We start from the raw sequence: 23492 nt of genomic DNA, 5'->3' as shown, positions 1-23492 counted from the left end.
ATCTCTGTGATTGTTGTGTCCCCTCTCCATGGTTTGAGGCTTTTCACCTGACCGTCAACTGTGGCCTTTCAGAACAACTATGAACATCTTCTCCTTTAGATGTGGTTGCACAACACTTTGTAAGTACTAGCTTCTTTCAAGCATACCCCAACATTCATTACTGAATGTCAACAAAACTGAACTTTTAGTCTAATCCTTAGAGCAGAAACAGACAAAGACTGGGAAAACTGTAGTTGGTCAGTTTTGTTAAGAACTGCAGAATGTAAAATCCGTAGCATATAATAAATATCATTTTCAATGTCATGAAATCATTCATCTCTTATTCAAGTCAATTCAATTCCAGTTATTTTCGATGACGCACAACATAAATCATCTCAGGGCACTTAAGAGTCCTTACAACATTACTACAAAGACGAACCCAACAATTAAACAATTCCAACATAAGTGACAGCTGGAGGGAAAAATTTAAACAGGAAGAAGCCTCCAACAGAACCAGGCTGACAGGTGGATGACCAGCTGGGGTGAAGCGAGAGCAGAGAGAAAAGAACAGCATAGAGAGACAAACAAACAAGAAACATTGGTGGGTGGGAAGTTGATGGGCAGAGTAACCACTCCAGAGCCACATGTTTCTGATACCTACAGACAAGTAATAACCACAGAAAGTTAGAGCTGGTTCCACCGGAGAGCAGCCAGAAAGCTGACGGCTCTGCCTCCCATTCTACTTTTGGAAATTCTAGGAACCAAACGTAGGCCTGCATTCTGAGAGCAAAGCGCTCCATCCGGATGATATGGTCCCATGAGATTTTCGAGGTAAGCTGGAGCTTGGCCATTACGTTTTTTATGGAAGCATTTATGCTGCTCTCTATTTATAGAGGGTTCTCCTTTAAATTGTCACCTGTCGGTTTGTGTGAATTGATCATAACACTGCTGCAGTATGCACTATGCACTGCATAGGACCACGATGAGAAGCAGTAACATTGCTCTAAGCCTTTTCTGTGTGTGGTAAAAGCCAGTTTCAGTGCTAGTAAACATCACCTCTGTGCTCATTGTGAATCACTGCATCTCTCACTTTAATTTGCAATTTCAGATTCAGTGTTTTGCACAGTGAGACGTTTCCCTGGTTTGACTGAATTTAAAACATGTCCTCGGAGGAGATAATCCCATCACTTGATCAAAAGTACTAAACACTTCTACCATGTGCACTTATTCATTCTGAGCCCCTGTTCAGCAATAGGCGGGGATTCCCTGCCAAAGCAGGTTTTACACATCAGTGTCTTAACATCTTCTTGGCAATATATAAAGAGCTTATGAAAGGCACCCTGTGGAGGCTTCTACACTAAATCAGGACTAAGAACATACATCAGCAGAGAACACAGTAACCTAATCAAGTGTAAATGTGTCATAGCAAAGCGCATTCCCCTCTTAGAACGGCTGCCAAACACAAGAGGAACGGTCCTCTCGCCTGCTGTTGCGACTGACAGTGCGCATCCTCTAAACGCTGCAAGTGGAGCTTTGAGGGCACAAACTGGATAAATCCTGTCTCTGTACTTGCTGTCGCTCCGGGCCAGTGGAGAGATTTTCTTGGGGGAGTGTTCAGGGCTCGGCCACAATGCATTGTGGGGGTGCTGGTGAGTCACGGCTGTGTGGAAGTGGTGATAGAGACGGAGAACAGCTTTCTTAATGTCAGCCGTAATACCCAGGGAGACATGTGGGGCCTAATCGAGTGTGGCACTTCCCAAAGCACCAAAAGGAACAGGAACTACCAGCTCGTCTTTTCATCGTTAAACATTTGTTTGGCACTGCTCATGTGCCCACAACCCGGATTAACAGCATCAGCTGCTCTTCTTTTTGTCATGTCTGTCTTCTTTGGCTGTCATCATTTAATATTTCCCTTTCCAAGGGTAAAAAAAAAAAAACCTTTGCAAAGACAATACCTTGCTGAGCAAGAAGGACCCCTCCAATGTGATTTACAGCCTGTGGGTATAACCTTCTGCCCTACTGAGTATGAGAGTGAAAACCTAACCAAGCACGAAGAGGCTGTCTTGTCCACTCACATGCTGACACATTGCTGATTCATAGACAGCCGTGTTTTTCTTTTTTCTTTTTATCTTCAGGTTTGAATGCTTGACACACCAACAAGTAGTGGAAAGATACAAACGTTTTTTTTTTTTTTTTTTTTTTTTTTTTACCATTTCATTGCAAGAAGTGGGAAAAGAGAGAGAGATAAAACAGTGTGACAGTAGACTTTTTTTCAGGTGCTGGAGAGGTCCGTTTCTTCTTCCCCGAGTGATCCAAAAGCCAAAAATCTGTTTCATGGTTTGATTTCTTTGTCCATTTCAGAGGAAAACACATTTACACAGGGAAAAACAGCAAATTGGATTCTGAGGAGGTAAAGTTGAGGCTCTGTGTCTGTCTACGTCTGATAGTGGCATAAGAAAGTTTGCAAAATTCAAGCAGCAGTAAACAACCAAAAACTCCCAAAAGAGCAGCTTTGTCTGAGTAAAACATATTCGGCAACGCTCGTAGAAAATATGTAGATCATGTTTGACTGGTTGGCCATGTTAGTGGCATCAGTCAGTCCACTTTCATTCCGACTAAAATATTTTCCTGCTGACATCCCAGGACTTTTCATGTTGTGCCACTAGGAGGCTGACTTTTGGATGAACGGCCACGAAATGTGTTACACACATCCATGTTCCCCTGTCAAGATTAACTTCAACATGGTTGCCCTGGGCTTTGCCATTACCGCGTCTAAAATTCAATTTGTCCAATATTTGGTTCAAACAAAAGTAATTCCTTTTTTTGTCTTGTTGCAGTTGTTTAGTGCTGATTTGTGGGCGTGACAACATGGGAAATTAGGATAGTGATACTTTCAAAACTTCCACTTACTAAACTGCATTGTAGCATCGTCACTGTGAGCTCGTTAGCATCAGTGTTTGGAAAATAACTAGTTACATGTAACAAAGTTACACAATTAAATTACAAAATGTGATTGTTTGTTGCAGTTACTAAGAAAAATATTGAAATTAGATTACAATTACTATTCAAAATGTAGGTGATTACAAAGGAGTTACATCCAAATAAAAAGCTTTTAAGTAGAATATAACATTCATTCTGCTGCTTTACATATTATCGCCGGGCAGGGATGTCTTCTGTCTACGCCTGGACAAACTCCATTCATTTGGCAGTATATCATTTTGAGTTATGTTTTTAATTGGTTCTCTTTGCATTTGCACTGCCTCTCATGTGCAAATCAAATCAAAGCGCACTGCTCTGAGCAACCACGCCAAGGTGTTTATTACATTATACAAAGAGATATTTGTAAAGAGTCATTCAGCAACAGCAACCAGTGTCAAAAAACAGTGAACAGTATCCAGGCCTGTTGATGGTAATATCATGACTCAGCATGGATTCGGCCTGAATGTAGCCTTGTTTTTTGGTTATGGGACCATTTTTCCTTCATTGCAGTCAGTTGTGATCTACATACTTGTGATGAATGAATTAAAGTTTGACAGTAATCAGTGTTGAGTTGTGAGCTTTACACCACGGCCCCGTTCAGCTTTATTGCCTCGTTTAAAACAGTTGGTATCAAATGTAATACGTTACATTACTTTGATGAAGTATTAAAATTAGTTACATTACTTATTTCATGTTTACCAGGGTAACTCTGTAATCTGTAACCAAATACGTGTCAAAATGAACCTGACCAAAACTTGTTAGCATGGTGATGCCAGAGTAAAACTATTACAGCCTCACCCGCATGGCTGAAGACTTAGTCTTTCCGTCACCCAATCTTGACAGTTGATTTAACTCTGTTTTCATAATCTTTCATGTGGTTTTGAAGGGTCAAAACATTCTCATTTACATGTAATTTCTTCTGCTCAGATGATTTTTACACTTTCAGAGGATTACCAGCAGCACTCTGATGTCCCAGGAAAGCACAATGAATAAAACTGAACTGACTGTTAGCATCTGACCGAAGATTAAAACTGAAAGACTGTCATGATGGCCTGAATATGTCTTTCCAAAGTCTTGTCAACATCAAAAATCTGTTTGCGCTCCATCTGTGAAGAAAGACATATTAACAGAAGAAATTTCCACTTTAAATTCTATGATATGACACATTTAGAAACTTCCCATGAGATGTGCTGTCACCTCGACTTTTAGATGACAATTATTGACATGTGGGGAAATAGATCCAGATGAGGAACTCTGTCAGTAATCTGCTCTAAACGTTTTTCTTAATCCTCTCCAGCCTCAAAGTAGCGGACATAAAAGCTTCATTCATTGGCTGGATGATTTTGTGGTTTAGCTTTAACAAAGAGAGAGATAAGCACAAGTTCAGAGCATTAAGTTGAATTCTCTAAATTAGAGTTCCCACAGTGATTTCATACCAAATCACTTCTGTAGCTCTTTTTCCAGCAATCATACGACATATGATCACTTTGAAGTTGTGTGTGAAATCGTAACTATACTTATTATTTACTTCTTATTACCTCAGTGCACTCACTTACTTGTAATTGCTGCCTTGACTGAATGTTTGGAAGTGAGTAATAAAATGAAAGTTTTCTTGCATTTGAATGTAGAGCACAACGTATGTTAAGTGTTTCTGAGAAAAACCCTAAATCACTTCCCAGTACGGATTCCAAGTAAAGATATGACTCTGTATTACACATGTAACAGTTATGTTTGTTTTAATTTAAATGAATAGGAATGCTTAGTGTCTTCACAGTATCAGCACCTTTTCAGCATCTTACTGAAGAGCGATCTCTCTTCAGTTGCTTCTCCTGAGGTTTCCTCTAGCTTGCCTCGTATCAAAGGTCTTTTTAAAAAAAGTTTTATATTAAAAATCTAATGGTGGAGGATGTACAGAATGTAAAGCCCGTCGAGGCAAATTTGTGATTTGTTATATTGGGATATAAAAGGAAATTGACTTGGCTTGGTTAATAAAATAACTGAAAATAAATTCCTCCTCTCGGTTGGTTGCGGCAGACTTTATTTTCTCTAGATTTTCTTACTGTTAAGTGCCAATCTGCCCTGAAAATAACATTTTGTTCAATGTTCTCTCTCCTACGACAGCTCTCATCTGGTCCTCCTGCTTGCATTTTTGCAGTGATTGAGTTCTTTTATTTTAAAAGCTGACCGTTAAGCATTCTTCCCGACCATCATCATATTAACTTGGTTTTCCAAGCGATTCACAGCAGAATGGGATGGATTAAAGAAAGATGAGGCATCTTTAGGTTCAATCATTTATCAAGCTGGACTCCTCAGCAGGTAATTTCCCTCTTGGAAAACATGAACATGAAAATGAAGAAGAAAATCCCAATCGAAACATTCTGAAGAATATGTTAATTGTGAAGGAATTTTCATTCATCATTGGGTCTCCATGTCTCATCAGTCCAGTATCTCTGTCTCATCTGGTTTCCATGTAGGTCATGAGGTCACTGTATCCTCCTCAACCCTGTGTCTCCATAAGGCAAGATCTGTTACAACTATAGACAGAGACAGCCATAGTGTTTCAAGGTTAACAAAGTGTCAAAGATGAGGCACAGGGACATTCTAATGTATTCTTATTAATTTGATTTATGTAGTGCCAAATCACAACACAGGTTATTTCATGGCACGTAACACATTAAAGTCCTTACAGCAGAACTTTACAACATTTTACAGAGAAACTCAAATATTCAACAATTCCCACATAAGCTAGGAGGGAAAAACTCCTCTTTAAGGGAGAAAAACCTCCAACAGAGGGAAGAAAAACTCCCTCTCCCCCCTGAATTATAACCCTGAATTTAGAAGCAGGACATTTTTGGTCATCCAGGCCATTATGTCTTTCAGACATTCTTCAAGTTTTACTAACGGCTTAGTTTTGTCTTTTTTTTTTTTTTTTTTATAGAAAGATATAGCTGCGTGTCGTCTGCATAACAATAGAAGGTTATGCAGTGCTTCCTGATGACATCTCCTAGCATGGACAAGGTGAAAAGAATCGGGCCTAACACTGAGCCTTGTGGAACTCCATAACTAACTCTTGTTTGTCTGGAAGATTCATTGTTGACATGGACAAACTGAAATCTATCTGATACGTATGAATTGAACCAGTGCAATGCAGTTCCTTTGATCCTTGTAGGGTCCAAGCAGGTGTACAATTGTCTTGGAGCTGGTAAGATATGATTTCAAATCTACTGCATAACCTCCCGCATAAAGCATCTTACAGTTATAATGAAAATGTACAAATAGTACAAGTGTTGCATCTATCTCGTACAATGATTTCGATGAAATGTGACAAATTCAGTTTATCCACTTATGTCAAAGGACAAACTGTGTTCAAAGTGTGAATCCAATATGGCTTTCTGCAGAGCAGAGAGTTGACTCTGTTACCACATAATGTTAGAGGGTCAATTATCTGTGTTAATCTTTAAATAAATGTCAACAACATGTGTGCTGTTGTAAGATTTTATGATGTTATTTACCTGAACAGATTGCGACAAAGTTTGAACATGATCAATGGAGGCAGTGGGTTGATATTTACGGCTGATTTGGAGCTGGCTCACTGGTCACATCCTGGTGTTTATAGATAATATATGACACCTGAAAAAAGACTAGAGAAAGTGATTTATGAGGAAGTAGCGACAGCTCTTGTTTCCTGAACTAAATGAGATTACTTTTCAAAATATTTAAGCATGAGCATTACCTTTTCCTTCATATCAACAAACTCAAACATACAGATGTCAATAATGAGTGTTTAGTGTAGGTCTGAGGAAATGCTGTCTTCAAACTTGCCATGCTATACTTTAGCTTAACCTGGTGAATTTACAGACTTGTGAACTTGTTTACATAAATGCATGAAAATAAGTAATTATTTGCAGAGCTGCAGAGCCTGTGAGAAGTATCTGCATGCTGAAAACTCTATTTGCACACATTACCGGCATCTGATGCTTGATCTCCTCTCGGACAAAATGATGCCGCTGGTGCACCCTGACCAGTTAGAGAAATGTGGGAGCAAACCTCCATCTCCCAAGTTATTATTCTGGCAACCATGAAATGTTTTGTCCGACATCAATCTTTCTTTTTCCTTAATGCAGAAATAGAGGTCGTGGCTTCTGACGTTATATGCAGCCTGTCTGCGTTTCTAAGATGGAAGTCTAGCCCGATTTCAAGGTAGACTGCCTGGCTAAATTTAGGAGCTGTAATTCATTCATCACCCAGTTAGTGAATGCACCAGAGATGCCCATTCTTCTTCCTAGGTGTTAAATCTGTCCTTCAGGGGCTTTGCCCATGACTTTGAAACAGTCTGCTGAACAAGATTTCCTCAACAAATCTACCTGCCATGTGCCTGTATTGTGCTCCACACAGGTCTCACATTTGATCTGATAAAAACCTCCCAAAAAGCAGGAAAAGTAGATATGGCTTATCTGTTAAATTTCCTTTATTATTCAGTTTTAAAGTTGTTTTCCTTTTACCATAGTTTGCGGGATTTGCAACCAGTCAGTAATTCTGCAGTGTGTATTATGATGCTAATTTGTAAAGACAAAAACTGCATTCAGGGTCAATGCTGGGTATTGATCTGAGATGGGCTGGGGGAGTGAACTTATTGCTGTTGTAAATCAAGCACTGGGTTGAGGAAAAGCAAGGCTAAAGCTCCTTACGTTGACCTTTCACTTGGTAAATCCCTTTGATGTAGGAAACATGGCAGAGAGCTGCATTAAATTACAAACAATCGCATGTCATCGATGAAATAAAGATCAGGTGGCGGTGAGGAATGTGGGCCATCAGAGTGAGGGGTGAACACGATGTCCATGGGTCACAAATGAAGGCAGGTGGAGACCATCTGACCAGGAATCATTAGAGGTCAGCTATCTATCATCAATTCAATTTCTCCATCCGTTGTTTTTTTCCATTCATCGAGCCTCAGAGGAGAGGAGAAACATTCAGTTTTGTTCTACATTCACAGGAAAAACACACATTTGCAGACAGGAGATCAGAACCGGACTGCAGACCAAACGAACGGACTTACTGAACTGCACCGTGGTACCAGGTGAGATGATCAGACGAACTGACACAGGTGGAGTACAGGACTGGGGTTGATATACTTCCAGGTGGTGATTACTGGAATGAGAACGAGCTGTGCCAGCAGAATGAAGTGTGGTAGTCAGAGGTGACCGGAGGCTGGCTGCAGTGGAATCAATCCGCACACTGCAGACACCAGAATATAGAACACATGACAGACAAAAACAAACAGGGGACAAGACAGGAAACATGAGGAAAAGGGAGATCGGGGGAAACAGAGGGAAGGACAAACAGGGACAGGTGGAGATCCTGACGATATGATAACATGGGGAAAATATGTGGAAAGGTATTCAAATGGAAATCTACTTGGGCTTCACACATTACATGAAAATGTTCCAAAACCATGTTTCCCATTTGAAAAATACATGTTCCACATGTACACAATCACGAGTTTTTGCACGTGAAATTGATGTGGTTTTTCTGTAAGGGTCAGCTTGAAGAATATAAAACAGACACTTGAGAGTTTAACTTTTCAACAAATTGAGTCATGAATGCAGAAAAACAGCCAAGGTTTTTTGAAACATTTTAAACTTAGACATTGAATGATGAATGTAACTCTCAACTCACCCACATGTTCAATTCAATGTGATTCTTCTATGTGCTATTTAAACTCAATAAAAGCACACTGACTCAGCAGCGAGTCCAAGACATTTGATCTGGAGAATGTAACTGATTGGTTTTTGCTGCTGACTGTATGGAGTTTGCATACAGTTTCACATTCAAGGCCCATGTTCAATGGTGAGCACTTCACAAATTACAATGAAAGAGGACTGCTTTCATGTATACTGTCATCGTTTGATTGGTATGGTGCTAGCAAATGACTGCTGTGATGAAAGGAGCACAGTGAAGGCAGGCATGTGGATGAGTGCAGCCTTTCAGGGGTAGTTTACAGCAACGTGTCATTTTTCTGATGGAGGTCAAAATTTTGATATTCTTATATTTGAGCTGTGAACAGCAAAAAAAACCCCAAAAAACCCCCCAAAAAACCTGTTAATTACTCTTCAACTCCTCCCAGGATTGTCCAAGCATAGCTTAGCAGCTGTGACTAAGACCTGGGACACTGCCTGCATGGCGTGTGTGCTACTCGTCACACGCTGCAAGGCTTCTGCTCGGTTGGGTGTGTGTGTTCACATCGTGTCAGCAGCGGTGCAGCGGTTGCAGGTCCAATCAGTCAGTCGTTGAATTTCTCTTTAATAATGGCAATCAATATTGAATTTGTGAGGTAGTGAAGGAAGTGAAGAGTTGTAACTGAAAAGCAGGCACGTGACTTTTATTTACCCTCGTTCAAAACGAGACACAGGGAGAGACGGAGGGAGAGAGCATCGGGAAAACCCCACCCTTCACCTGCTAAAGTATTGTCATGATATAATTAGAGCCCAAACTGGGTTTTTACCATGGTTGTTACCACAAATGTGACCACAGATCTTTCTCCTGAAATATTTTAGCTGGAAATACGTGAAAAATAGGCGTTGGGTCTATTTAATAAATGACGCGCCGCACAGCCGAGGCAGCGTGGCTGCTCTAATCTGTTAACATGGACGCCAAAATGAAAACATGCCACGCAGGTAACGCACATGCCAGGCATCCAGTGTGTCCCAGGCCTAAGCGTGGCAATTGTGTGTGGAAGCAGTTTGGCTAACTAGTTACATGGAGTTTTAACCATTGACTGTGTGTAAAAGTGGATGTTGCTTCCTAGTCTGAAAAATTAGGCAGATGCAGAAGTGACATAAATTGCAATACCACTGAGGGCCACTCGGGGCTGGCTCCCGTTCAACTCTTATAAAATATAAGGTTTGAAATATATACGTTGTCCACAAGTTCTAATTGTGTTATTAGCTGAAGCTCCTCTTTCCTATTTGTTTTCTGGCGGTCTATCTAAAAATAATTCCATCAGTAATTAGAAAAAATGCTTCAAAAAGATGCATTTTTTGGGGCGAGTCTGTTTGATTGACAGGCCTGTGGTGCAGTCAGGTGGGGCATAATGCCATCAGGTTTTCAATCATATTGTCCAACTATGGTCACTTCTGGTTTAAAAAAAGCAAGCTAAGGACTGCCAAAATCCAAATTTGAGACTCCATCACGGCAATTCACAAACCAATAGGTGACATCACTGTTGGTTGCCGCTTGGTTTTAGCTTATCATTGTATATGTTATAGGCAGTGTTTGAAAGTTTCTAAATTACCGTATTGAAGTAAAGGGACTAGTCAAAGCTTGGTATCAGTGTTCTGGGAACACAGAAGAGAAAATGGGATCCAAAGCAAGTAAAAAGCTCTAATAACAAAGAACAAATTGACTTTAATAGCCCAAATATACAATTAATGGGAACAAATTGTGGTAAATATTTGGTTCAAAATTAAGACCTCTTGGAGCAGCTTAGGTTGGGAACCAGTGGTCTTCTACATGAAGTAGTTAAAACTGGTCAGTTTCAGTAGCAGACTGCTGCTTATACACTGAAGCATTAACTTTAACAGTGTGCTCCTCATCTAAGAATAGCCTCGAACTTTATTGTTGTGGAAGTTCCAGTCTGTCTGTTTCTTGATTACAGTTCCATCCTTTTTACCACTGAGAATGGCTCTGTTGTCATTCCCTATTTCCAAGAGGCAGAATTAAAAGGATGTATATAAATACATACATGAGTTCATTTTCCACTTAGAAATGCAAAGATTCCTGATTAAGATTTATGATGAGATCTACAATCTCAAGCCCCTAATTGCACTGAAAATGAAAGCAGTATGGTTGGGCTGTTAGTGTAGCAGCAATCAATTATTGGGTTCTCCCTGAATAGCATTAATTGATGTGAAATTAGCAAACACGCCTTCAGCTCTGAGCCCATTATCCGGCGATTACGTTGCAGAAATAAAAAACTAGAGTCAATTCATTTGAGCGATTTTACACTCCAAAAAACACACTCAGATTTGGAGGGAAAATGATTAAGTGTGTTACTGAGTAATGATACACTTCTCGAGTGTCCTGTTAATGAGACAGTTGGAGAAGTTAGTTGGTATATGAAGCTTGTGAAAACATTTTCTGTGAGCTATAAAATAGGCTTAGTGTTAGTGTTCAGTGTTGTGTATTTTTTCCTTGGTAAGTAAAAAAACGAAACAAACATTTGCAATCAAATTTGAGGCCAAACGGAAACATCAACTGAGACTGACAAAGATGAAACAAGTCCACGAGGCTCTGCATGAGAATGATCCACCTTTCGGCAAGGAGAGCACCGGCAGCGCTTCTTCTCTCCTCCGTCCACTGGGCAGAACTGGGCTAACAAGAGGGTCAGTGGCAGTGATGGAGGAGATGAGCAGCGGCGGCCCCTGGGGGATGCATTACTCAGTGCTTTAATCGTTGCAATGATAATCATCTGTGGCAGGAACTGCAGGGAGGCAGTTAGGGCCTATTTGCAGCTCAGTCAAAAGCGCACACACTCAGATTAATGATGTTCTGCACTGTCTCAAGGAGAAGTGGTGGTGGTGGAGGAGGTGAAGGGGCGGCGAGATCACAACTGCCGTTTTGTCCTTGATGGTGACCAAACTGACGAGTTTGATGGCTGGGATGGACTCATTACGTTTCAGCTGAATTATAAATTAAAGCGTGATAGTTGGGTCTGACCTTAAGTTTAAAGGACAGCGTTTCTTCATTGGACAATTAACTGTAATTAGCAATCATTCATATATTTGTGTTGTACAGCAAGAAAAAAAAAAAAAAAAAAAAAAAAGCATACAGCTTTCAAAAACAAATCTGATTTTCTAGTATAATTTAAAAAAAATCTTGTTGTCCATATAAGGTGATAATCCATCAAATGGAATATATTAATGTCGACTTCTGTGAAATAGCCTCCTTGTTCTTTCCAAGCAATTACTCTAATAGAACCATTCATGAAATTTACTGCTGTTACTAATCACTGCCATGCTGCTTATTGAAGCAACTCTTATACCTACTTAGCAGACAGGAGCTCCAACTGGCAACAGGAAAATATTAAAGCTTCAATGCCAAAGTTAAAAAAGAAGGGGTATTGAAATACCAATTTGAAGTGCAAATAGTGCACTTTTACAATGCAGTGCAGTACAGTGATTTACTGAAAATTTCTAAAGGGATGAGTCAAAACATGTTTCTCAAAGTAACTGATTCTTCCCAGTGAAATACTTGATATTTGATCTCTTTTGGCTTGTAAGAATTTGCAAGACTTGCAAATTGCAAGTTGCACTTGCAAGAACTGTTTTGGTTGAACTGTGCAGAACTCAAAAGTCTACACAAAGACCATGAAGTCTTTCTTTCCTCCTTCCTGACTCCTCCGTCAGACTATTGCTCACAGAATCTGTTTTCTTGGCTTTGATCATAGTCTGTAAACCTTGTTCACATTAATGTTTGATCAGCAACTCTGAATGGTGGACCAGTTAGCGACCAGTGGCGATGACGTTGAGGTCAAGTGTTTGAATATAGTTATAGTGGTGTAGAGTTCTGGTGCATATTGTGGTTGATTGGTTAAAGGCTGCTCCAATTGTTTTAAAATCAAACCAAAGTCTCGGCCCAGCAGGAAGCAACAACTGGAAACGATTACCAATGGATAGTAACCAAACCCATATATTCACTCGGTAAATTTTGTTTTGGTAACACCAGGCTAAGTAGAATTAATATAATTAAGAGCTTCTTAATTTTAATTTTGGTTGGTTTCCTACTATTATCTATTGTCTGTACCAGCTTGAGCAAAAGCTCATACAATTTTGTGTCAGATTCTGCAAATGAGAAACGAAGACTGCGAAATGCTGCGAATGGTTTTAGCAATGACCCTGGTGAGGTGTTTTGAGTGATGTCCGCATTTCCAGAGGGGCAGAACGTCACTAACCAAGAGTGAAGAAGGTGTGTCGGGTCAGAAGAGCAGCAGGCACATTTTCTTTGACATTTGCGGGGTTGTGCTCTGTGAATCTGTCCCCCAGGGTCAGACTGTCAACACTGAGCTCTACTGCGACGTCTTGAGGTGTCTGAGGAAAAACATTGAGTACAAAGAACCTGAACTAACAACACGCATAGAAAATGAGCGGCACAATTGTTGCTTATGACCACCTCGTATTTGACTTCTTTCTATGCCCCCAAAATTTGTCAAACAAGTTGATTTGCACTGTGCTCAAATTTTAGGTCCATGATAAGATTGCAAATTGTAAATGAACTTACCAGTAGTTACGAAACTGCTTTTAACACAGTTAGTAGGTTGTAAGATAGGGACCGTTGTTCACTCTAGCCTCATTTTAACTGATCAATTCATCAGACTTCACCAATGTTAACAGGCTTTTGATCATTATAAAATAGCAAGTATATCAATATGAAACTTGTCTAAGAAATATATCTTACTTCCCTCCATATTGCCTGTACTCCCTGATCACGCTTTAAAATCATCTGCAAAATTCTTCCAGTTTTGCAGGAGCAGTCTTCTGGAGGTTGTACTTAAAACAACAGACTGCACTTGTTTTTTGTAGGCTCCAGCAGCACTGCCCTGGAGAGCAGCAATGGAAGGAGCAGATCTCAAAGCATGCCAGTTGTTGGTTCTCTGTTTTCTCTTCTTATAGACCACCAATTTCAAAAACTATTGCATTAACCCCTTTCCATTAATGGAAGTCCTCTTTTACTTAAATGTGTTCCCTAATGAGTGGAGAAACCCATCTTCAACCTTTAACTGTGTGAAGGAATTGCCAGATACTACATTTTACCAATTTATATTACACCATAAATCACATGGTAAAGTAAAAAAGAGAATGTCAGCCTTCGTGGTATTTACGTTGCCTTTTTCTGTCTCCTCGTACAAGTAACCAGCCATTACCTCTTTAACAAACTAAATATTTGCATCCATTACATTGTCAGACACTGCGAAATGCTGAAGGCTGAGATATCTGACTTTGCATTTTTCTCATACCAGGATGTCTTTATTGCCAAACATTATTACACACATTTAATGCAAACCTTGGCCAGTCAAACAGTGAAGTGAATGCACTCTGACAATGATTATACATTTGAAAGCCTTTGAAGCTATTCACTGAGTAAGCATCTGATGGTTATGAAATTAAAGTATAGTAGCCAACAGCAATTATGGACCACTGGCAGGATGAGGCACCCAGCTTTAGGTTATGTCCTGGACTTTTATTGCTGAAAAGAAGTGACTGTTATTACAGTCTTTTTACAGACCCTTAGCAGTGCACTTTGTAAGTATGGTGTTGATTCTGTAAACTGGCACATTGGATTTGAAATGAAACAATAACTAAGTGTTAAAGTGCTGAGTCTCAGCTTTTACAGTGAGTGTGTTTAAGGGTGCTCATGTCTATACTGGGTGACAAGGAAGCATTTTAATACATCCCAATCATAGCACAATTCAGCTAGACGATGGTTCTAAACAAATAGGCAAGCAACCAAATAGTTTTGAAGGATAATTGGAACAGACCGGTCAGGATTGACACCTACGATGGGGAAGCAATACGCTCCGAGAGCGACATAGCTTCTTGGTCGCAAAAATAATGCAGAAGTGCATTAAGCTGTGGTGCAACTAGAGGTTGGCTCCAAAGAGCCTCCGACTCTCGTTCAACCAGTCTCATAAAATTCTCATGTCAATAAAATTTCTCCATGAGTTTTCTCAGTTTAGCTAAAGTCACTCCTTTTTATTCATTTTCTAGCCATCCATCTGAAAATAATCCCATCATTAATAGTAGTGCTATTCATTAGTATCACCAGGTTTCCAATCAGATCGAGTCAATTGCCACTTGTTTTACAAATGTATAATTTGGTCTGAACACCTAGACAACAGTGAATGCCCATTACATTACATTTAGCTGACGCTTTTATCCAAAGCGACTTACAATAAGTGCATTTCAACCATGAGGGTACAAAACCCAGAACAACAAGAATCAAGAAAATCCAATTTCTTCAAGAAAGCCAAACTACAAAGTGCTAAAAGTAAGTGCCATTTTAAGAGCTACTAAAGTTCTCCTATTCAAGGTAAAGGCAGAAGAGGTGTGTTTTTAGTTTGCGGTAGAAGATGTACAGACTTTCTGCTGTCCTGATGTTGGTGGGGAGCTCATTCCACCATTTAGGAGCCAGGACAGCAAACAGTTGTGATTTTATAGAGTGTTTAGCTCAGTGAGGAGCAACAAGCGGATTGGTAGAAGCAGAGCGGAGGGAGCGGGCTGGGATGTAAGGTTGGACCATGTCCTGGATGTAGACTGGACCCGATCTGTTCGCAGCACGGTACGCAAGTACCAATGTCTTGAAACGGATGCGGGCAGCTACTGGTAACCAGTGAAGGGAGCGGAGGAGGAGCGGAGTAGTGGGAGTGAATTTAGGAGGTTAAAGACCAGTCATTAGAACACAAAATAGTGTAATTGAGTATCCTGTTTTTTTTTTGTTTTTTTTTACCAACAGTTTAAGACCAAGAGAAGCAGCAACCTGTCACATCTGAGAAGTTGGGACCATCCAACATCTGACAATCAGTCAATCAACTAATTGTTTCAACACTATAGCAGCCTTTCTTCTAATTATTTCTTAACTGTGCTGTTTCTTGTATGCTTGTCTAAATGTTTTTTGTTGTCAGGTTTGAATCAAAATAAGATTTTGGTCTTCTGATAGGTCTTTCCTTTTGACATTCACTGACACTGGAGCTCAAGCAGAATATAAGCAAATAACATTTCATATGTGTTGTGTGTATGTATGTTTGCATGCCGACATAATGGTTCATGCAACGTAAGAAGTGGTTTTGTACTTTTAATATTTGTATTCAGTAAACAAGCACTAAGCCTAATTGAAACCCACCCTATAATATCATTGTTTAAAAAAAAATAATATATATATATATATAGTTCCAAAACAAAAAAAAACATTAAAAAAAACCAACTATTGTACACTATTGGACTATGAAGTGAGATTACTGGGTTAGCGAGGTATTTTGAGACTAAAGTCAGGGTTGTCTGTGTCACAAAGATGGCTCTCTTTTAAACTGGCTTGATCACCTTGGTGGTTTATGCTGCAAACTTAACCTGGTCCGGAGCAGGTTTTGTTCAAGATATCGGATCAAAAGGTAAAAAGTACCGCCTACTGACCAATATGTTCTCATCATCAATCGGAGAAGATCCCGTGGAGCTCGGTGCGTGAGTGAGTTCTGACTGATGCTGGTACATTCAGTTAATTTTAAACAAGTAAAGATCACATCCACTGCATCATCAGCGCAGAGTGAAGTCTTGAAATAGTAGCAGGCGTGGTTTTAAATTACTGATCTGATATACAGTAGCCTTTTACAGCCATTCAATAGTTGTAATATTATGTGGGAGAAGTTTGTGAAGAAGAAACTGAGAAAGAAACTTTATAACACCCAACAGAGTTTACTTAAAATTTAAAAAAAAACAAAAACACAAAAACAAAAGGATACCTGGATTAGAGCACAAAAAAAAGCTGCCTTAGAAAACAAGGTAAGGCAATTTGAAAGAACAGTTCAAAGAGAAGACGCCAAAGAAAAGGTCCACTGACCTTTATGTGGAGCTCTGAAAACAGGGAAGAATGCATATGGAAGTCTGTCTTAAAGTTAAAGAACTGGAAGAAGTTGTCAGACCAGAGAAGCAGAAAACAAAGGAGGCCAAGACCTGCCTTTCACAGCAGGTGGAGGAAACCTCCAAAGTTGAAGCTGCTTTGGCCGAAGTACAACGCCAGCTAGGAGAGCTAAGACATCAGTGGGATGTGGGATATTTTTTCCTGGCTGGGAAATATATATATATAATTTCCCAGCCAGGAAAAAATATGTTTCCTAAAACTGCAGGGAGGACACTGTTCCCAAATACATATATATATATATATATATATATATATTATTATTATTATTTTTTTGTATATCTGGTGTGTGTGTGTGTGTGTGTGTGTGTGTGTGTGTGTGTGAGAAAACCCTTGAATCAATGTTTTTACCATTTGCTTCAGTTCCAATCATTGTTCTAACTTGAAATAAAAAATAACATGGAAAACACGGTCTATACGTAGAATAAATATCCATAAACCAAAATCCAGCATTATCATAAGAGCAGGACTAGTAATTTTTGTATTATATTAATTGTGACCAACTACAAAGCCATAACATTTAATATATCACTGTGCAGCACTCTAATACCTTTCTTTAAACACAAATCAATAGACACAGCCAATACAGAGAAAATATTCTGTGGGACAATATATTGTTAAAACAAAAAGCAGTACCTCACATTTTATTTTATTTTCCAATGGAAACATTGTGTTTCATTTTAGTGAAGGTATGCCATCTAATATCCAGAACTCAGGAAGTGTTGACTGTTGTGCAGGGAATGCTTTGGATGCGATGACAAATGTGGTGTGTCAAAATGCACAGGGAGCAACTATATTGTGCCTCACCCTGGCTCAGTCTCGTAATATTAAATCTGTCACGCATAATTGGTTTCCTACCAGATTAAAACATAAAACTGCAGGGAAGACACTGTTCCCAGCTCACCACCATCTGTGCTCTGCGACGTGACACTGCAGCAAGACTTAATGAATTATGAGGTCATTAAACTGAATCTCAATCGAGCACCTTTAACATTTGGTGTCTTCCCTCCTTTCCCTTATATTCTGCACCCTAATTCACCTGTGACACCCACTGCCACCCTGCTTGCACCTGCCCCCACAGTTGGTCATCCAGCACAGTGTTCCTCTGGAGCTATCAGCCACAGGACAGCTGCGTTTCCCAGCTCCAGCCAAAGCCTGGCAGAAGCTGCAAAGCACACTTCAAACATTGTTGGGTTATAGAGACACAGCTCCTCTACACACTACATATGTGCTGAAGATCCGAGCTTGGAGCCACGCTTTCAGCTCTGCCAGTGAAATTGAATTGGATGGAGGTGTTTTCAATCTCATTTGGCTGTTTGTGGCAACATATTTTCTAAACTTGACAGATTGTGCTAAAATGTGGACTGATATCCTGATGATCAGTCCACAAGATTTTAGGTGGTCTGGATATGTTCACATGCTGGTGAGTATTTCTTAAATTTGAGTCTTTCAATTTGTTTAGATTTTTTTTTTTTTATTGCAATCAGACAAACAATGCACAATTGTTTTTTTTTTTTTACAAAGGTTCATGCTTTGCAGTTTGGAAATATTCATTTGTTTAAATGTTGCTGCAGATAGAGTGAGAATTGAGTATTGGTTATTGAAATTAAACACATTTTCTTTTATAAGACTGCAACTAGCCATTGCATTCTATTTTTATTAGTCTGTTGCAAACAGCAACCAACAGTAGCGTCACCTGTTGGTTTGTGAACGGACGTTTTAAAGCCTTGAGTTCGGGTTTTGGCCGACGGCAATTTGCTAATCCTGAGCGGTTTGGAGCCAGAAATTGCCATATTTAGACAAACTTGGGGGAACAAGCGGTGGATCTGACTGATCTGATTGGAAACCCGGCAATACTACGTCCCGCCCAATGATAGCCAAAATGTGACTGCACCCCTGGCATGTCAATCAAACAGACATTGCCCCCAAAGACAACTTTTTTTTAGGCTAATTTTCGAATTAATAATGGGATTATTTTCATCTGGATGGCCAGAAATCAAATAAGAAGGAGAGACTTTAACTAGCAACACTGAGATAACTTGTTGAGGAAAAACTTTTTGACTTTGAATTTTATGACAATAGTTGAATGGGAGTCTATGGAGCCGGAGACTTTTTGGAGTCAACCTCTAGTGGCCCTCGGTGATATTGTATCTTAATGTGCTTCCCAATCAGCCTAATTTTTCAGACCCCAAAGCTATGTCGACTTTCTTATGAAGTTAATGGTCTGTTCATATCTTTTTTGACTATGCATTACTCCCAAATTTGAATTGTTTGAAAGAGTTTGTTCAATGATTGTTTTTCAGAGCCTATAGGTGACTTGATGAAATGGCTCGTTTTTTACAAGCAACAGTTTAATCTTGAAGAAGTGAGGAAAATATTTTATGTTTCTTTAATGAAGAACTTAATTGATTCCAGGATAATCCAATCATCAATGGAAGTGATAACATATTACTGTATGTTACAGAAAATGTATACACACGTGAAGTTGTAAGAGACTGCACTTTGTTTTAGTGAATACAGTAGGCCTGTGGTGAATTAGCATGAATTAAAAAGCATGTAAAGCTCTTATGTTGACGGCTGATGTAGTCGTTGTTTCTATAGTTCAGTCACAGACTGTCTGTTCTGTAAAGCTGCGTCACTTTTATGATTTCTTTTTGTAACTTTTAGCCCCATGGTTCTCAAAGTTCAATATATAAATGTAAAAAAGATTATAACTAAAATATTTCTGTGATGTAAAGCATGATTATTATCATGGGAAGTGATTAAATAATTGTTACTTAATCAGGTAGTGTTTAAAAATAAATTGAATTTTTCTTTCTGAACTTGCAACTTTTTCTAATTCCAGCAATTTTATGCAAAAAAACTCACTCAAAACTCTGCAAATTACAGAGCAATTTTTGAGAAAATCCCCCGCAAAATCAAACATGTTTGATCGCAACAATCACCAAAATACTCGGCGAAATCCTGGTGGGATCGATAAGCCAAATTGTTATTATGTCCACAACTACTATTATTGTTGGGAGTTCGGCTCAGAAAGCTGGAGCCTTTAGACGGATTCCTCCATTTCTAATTAAAGACAAGGCAAGAAGCAGTAATGGAGCACTTTTCAGAAACACAATATTCTTTAACATAAAGATTAAGTAAGAAAAAAAGTAAGAAACAAGAAGAGAAATTAAAATAATAATTTATGATTCATGATAACAAGACTAACTGTAGGAATTCACAACAACAGTACAGGAGGGCTTGCATCTAGATTATACAGGTACAAACCATTTACTACACTTCACTGGTAGGCAACAGTAGAAGTCAACGTTTTCAAGCCTATTTAAAAGACATGAGAGACTGAGCACATCTCAGGTCCTCGAGGAGTCAGTCTTGGGAGTTTGCAGTGGCTCCCTGTGCAGCCAGGAAATCAGAAGCACAGGACCTGAGAGGTCTAAAATGAGTTCCTTCATTGCTTTTGTCTTCCACCATTGCAATCTGAAAAACAGTTTGGTTTACCAGATGAGACAAACCTCAAACAATAGGATTATATTTGCTGTGAGAGAATGTTCCCATCCAAAAGATAAAACCAGATGTGTGGCACGACAGAAAAAATGGATTATGCTCACATCATTGACTCTTTTAGCAACCAGCTGACTAGCAGCATTCATTCGTGTGTACTAAAAGAGCGACCAAGCATCCTCATTATGTAATTAAACTTTGGTTTTGCTGTCTTGTGATCCTGCATGTTTTCCCAGCAGAATCCTTCATGCAGAGCCTTTACAAAATCTAACATTAGCAATACATGACCAGCTCCTGGTCTTTTCTAGCTAAAAAAAAAATAGCAGAAATCTTTAGAAGGGTTTATCTCACTTTCAGGAAGGCAAGAAAATGACCTCCTGTTTTCCCTGTACCCTTTTTCCCCTGTCCTCGGTTTCCACTTCTCAACCTTGATCACAGACAACATGTTTTTCTTCGGTGGGAGAGGATTGAGTGGGAGGATTGTACCTTTCACAAAGGGTAGCTAAGTCACAAACACATTCACAAAACAGAAGTTGTCAGTCGCTGGACATGTGTTTTCAATGTCGCAGAGAGAAATAACATTCTGCCCGAGGCCTCTTGCTTTTGTTTTAAGGTTTGATGGCTAGCAGGGGAGATACAAGCCCGTACTTGACAAAAAAAATGGACAAAAAATACAGCAGTGGAAGAGCCAAACACGACCATGTGCTGCTTCTATTTTCTGGAGGTGAAAATATAAAGAGATTTTTTTCACTCGTCCACCAGTTTGGCCAGCGTTGTGATGAGAAGATGCTGGCACCCTGAAGGAGCAGATGCCTCTGATTAGCTGCCATTCCTCCTCTGTGGCATCATACAAACATATTACTGCTTCCTCCCATGGGTGATTACAGGCCCAATGTTATTTTCTGCCAGTGATGTGCATGAGTGTGTGTGACAGAGACTGATAAACAGGGAGATTAAAAACAAATAGGACAATGAGATGGAAGATGCATGACAGGGAAAAAGAGAAGGATGTGGGGAGAGAGTGGATTCATCCAACCACAGCTCTCACTCTTACTGTCAGGGACTCAAAATCAGGTTGGATGACACCGTCAGTCCGGTCAGGCAGACAGGATCCTTGCAAGACCGGCCCAGAAGATTAAAGCAAGACAGCTTTGATGCTGGCTCTGCTCTGTGGTGCCTGCAGTGGAACAGGATAGAGAGCTGGATTGTTGTGTTGCCCAGCACTCGAGCATCCTCTTTTTTTCTCTGGATGCAGAAATAGCAGCTCCTCCATGGTTAACCAGCAGTAATCTTACCCTCATGTCAATCACAAGAGCCAGGTACCAGAGCCAGGCTAGACAGAAGTAATTGTTAGATTAAGTCCTCTTAAATTAATTTTATATAACTCAAATATAACATTCTGATTTTAAATTGATACTAATGTGATGACAGTGAGGGCAAGGAAATGCAGATTTTTGTGTTGTACTTTTTAAGCACTGGTGGAAATACAAATTTACTTAGAGCGTTAAAATATACTCAAACAACAAAAGGAAATAGACTGATGAGGACAAAAAAACAGGGTTGGTGGTTATATCCCTGACTCCCCCTGTCCATGAGTTGAGCGAGAAAGATGAAGTTGTTTTTGACAATCGCAGCTCCCAAACCATTACTGTGTAATCAAGTAGAAAAAAGACCACAGGGAAAATCATTTCTGGGAAGAATTGTGCAAAAATATACGCAAAATAAAAGATGTTGCCTGTAATTGAGTTGTTGTTACATGGATTCTTTTGTGTTATAAAAGCCTCAAAAATGTGAGTTTATTTATTAGGGTTTCTAATTGCAAAAATATGCTGCTTACATTTTGTAAAATAACTGCGTTCTTGAAATTAAAATAGTGGTATTAAAATATTTAAGAAAATAAATGCATTCATCACATGTATTAGACCTCCAGTGACAGTGTGTTTGATGAATTTAACTGAATGTATGCACATCCTTTGATTATTTACAAGAGAGCTCCATATGGCACATTTAGAATTGCTAACATGTCAATTCTTTAGACTTTAGCCTCTGTTTAATAGCCACAGGGGCATGCATGAGAAAATACCACGCATCTTATTTGTAAAGAGGTGATCGAGACAAATTAGAAAAGCCTGACATCTCATTTGTTTATTATTGCGCTTGTGTAATAATGACGGATATGAGACGTCTTCGTGACCCATGGGGAAAATGTTTCATAACAAACTGAATCGTGACACTTTGAGGATTGTTTTTGTGTTTGGAAACTGATGAAAGATGTTCTAAATCAAGCAGGGTGAGGAACAGTTGAGGGATATTTCTCTATGATTGGTGACTTCATTAGTTTGTTTACTCTGTTATTTATTAAGTACATAATAAGCTTCTAAAGATGACTAAATGCTTATACACAAGCCCATAAGATGAATGCAACCCTCAAATATCAGTGCTTGCTCAATTCATTCTCTCTCCCTGTAGGGCTGCATGAGTCATCACAACTTATATGCACCAGACACGTTAATGAATGATGCTTTGCGAAGAAAATCACACTGACATGTGTCATGATCCAGTCATGCTATAGTGACAAAATCAACCTATTTTTTTTTTATTTTTTATAGTTGTTTGCATCTCTGTAAAATCAGTAAAGATAGGACGTTGAGGTCTGACTCATCAGGACATTGACGTCGAACACTGGCAGAGTTAATCACTCTTTCTTTGCTAGCAGTGTTTATTTGTGTGCTCTGTCTCCTCACTGTTGATGATCTTGAGGGGAATTCAAGTCTGAGAAAATTAAGGCCATCAACGCATGTGTCATGCAGAGTGGCTGATTGCAGAATTCCCACATCAGGGAGCAGAGTCCATTATCATTAGTTATCCACAGATATGTGCCGCTGAGAGTCAAGGATGATAGAACGATGGGATAGCACGGAGGAAAAGGGAAGAGGAGGGAGAGGGAGACAGGCTGGGAAAGACACAACAGAACGGGGAAGGAGAACTCATTAAAGCAGGAGAGATTGAAAAGAAAAAGCATAGACACATATACACAGGGAGGGAGGGGTGAGAACAAGAAAGAGGTATTGATTGTCGTCTCTGCACCTGCCACGCTGAAAGAAAATGCACCAGACAAAGTCAAATGTCATCATCTGGGAAAAGACTGGCGGGTTCCCTGACTCATCTCGCACAAGGGCCACTCCAGCTGTCAGCCACCATTCCCTCCAACATTCATCAGCATTCATCACCACTTGCCCACAGTGAGATTCATCCGAAGCAAACACATGCAAAAGAAATAAGAGTGGCCTCGCATCAATCACTTGCACACTGAGAAGCCTTTGTGATGTCTATTCTGTTATCTAAGT

The sequence above is a fragment of the Embiotoca jacksoni genome, unplaced genomic scaffold (genome assembly GCF_022577435.1).
Source record: "Embiotoca jacksoni isolate LCO1_2020_lvr unplaced genomic scaffold, fEmbJac1.0.p SCAF_8, whole genome shotgun sequence".
Lineage (NCBI taxonomy): Eukaryota > Metazoa > Chordata > Actinopteri > Embiotocidae > Embiotoca > Embiotoca jacksoni.
Note: the sequence above shows the minus strand (reverse complement) of the source record.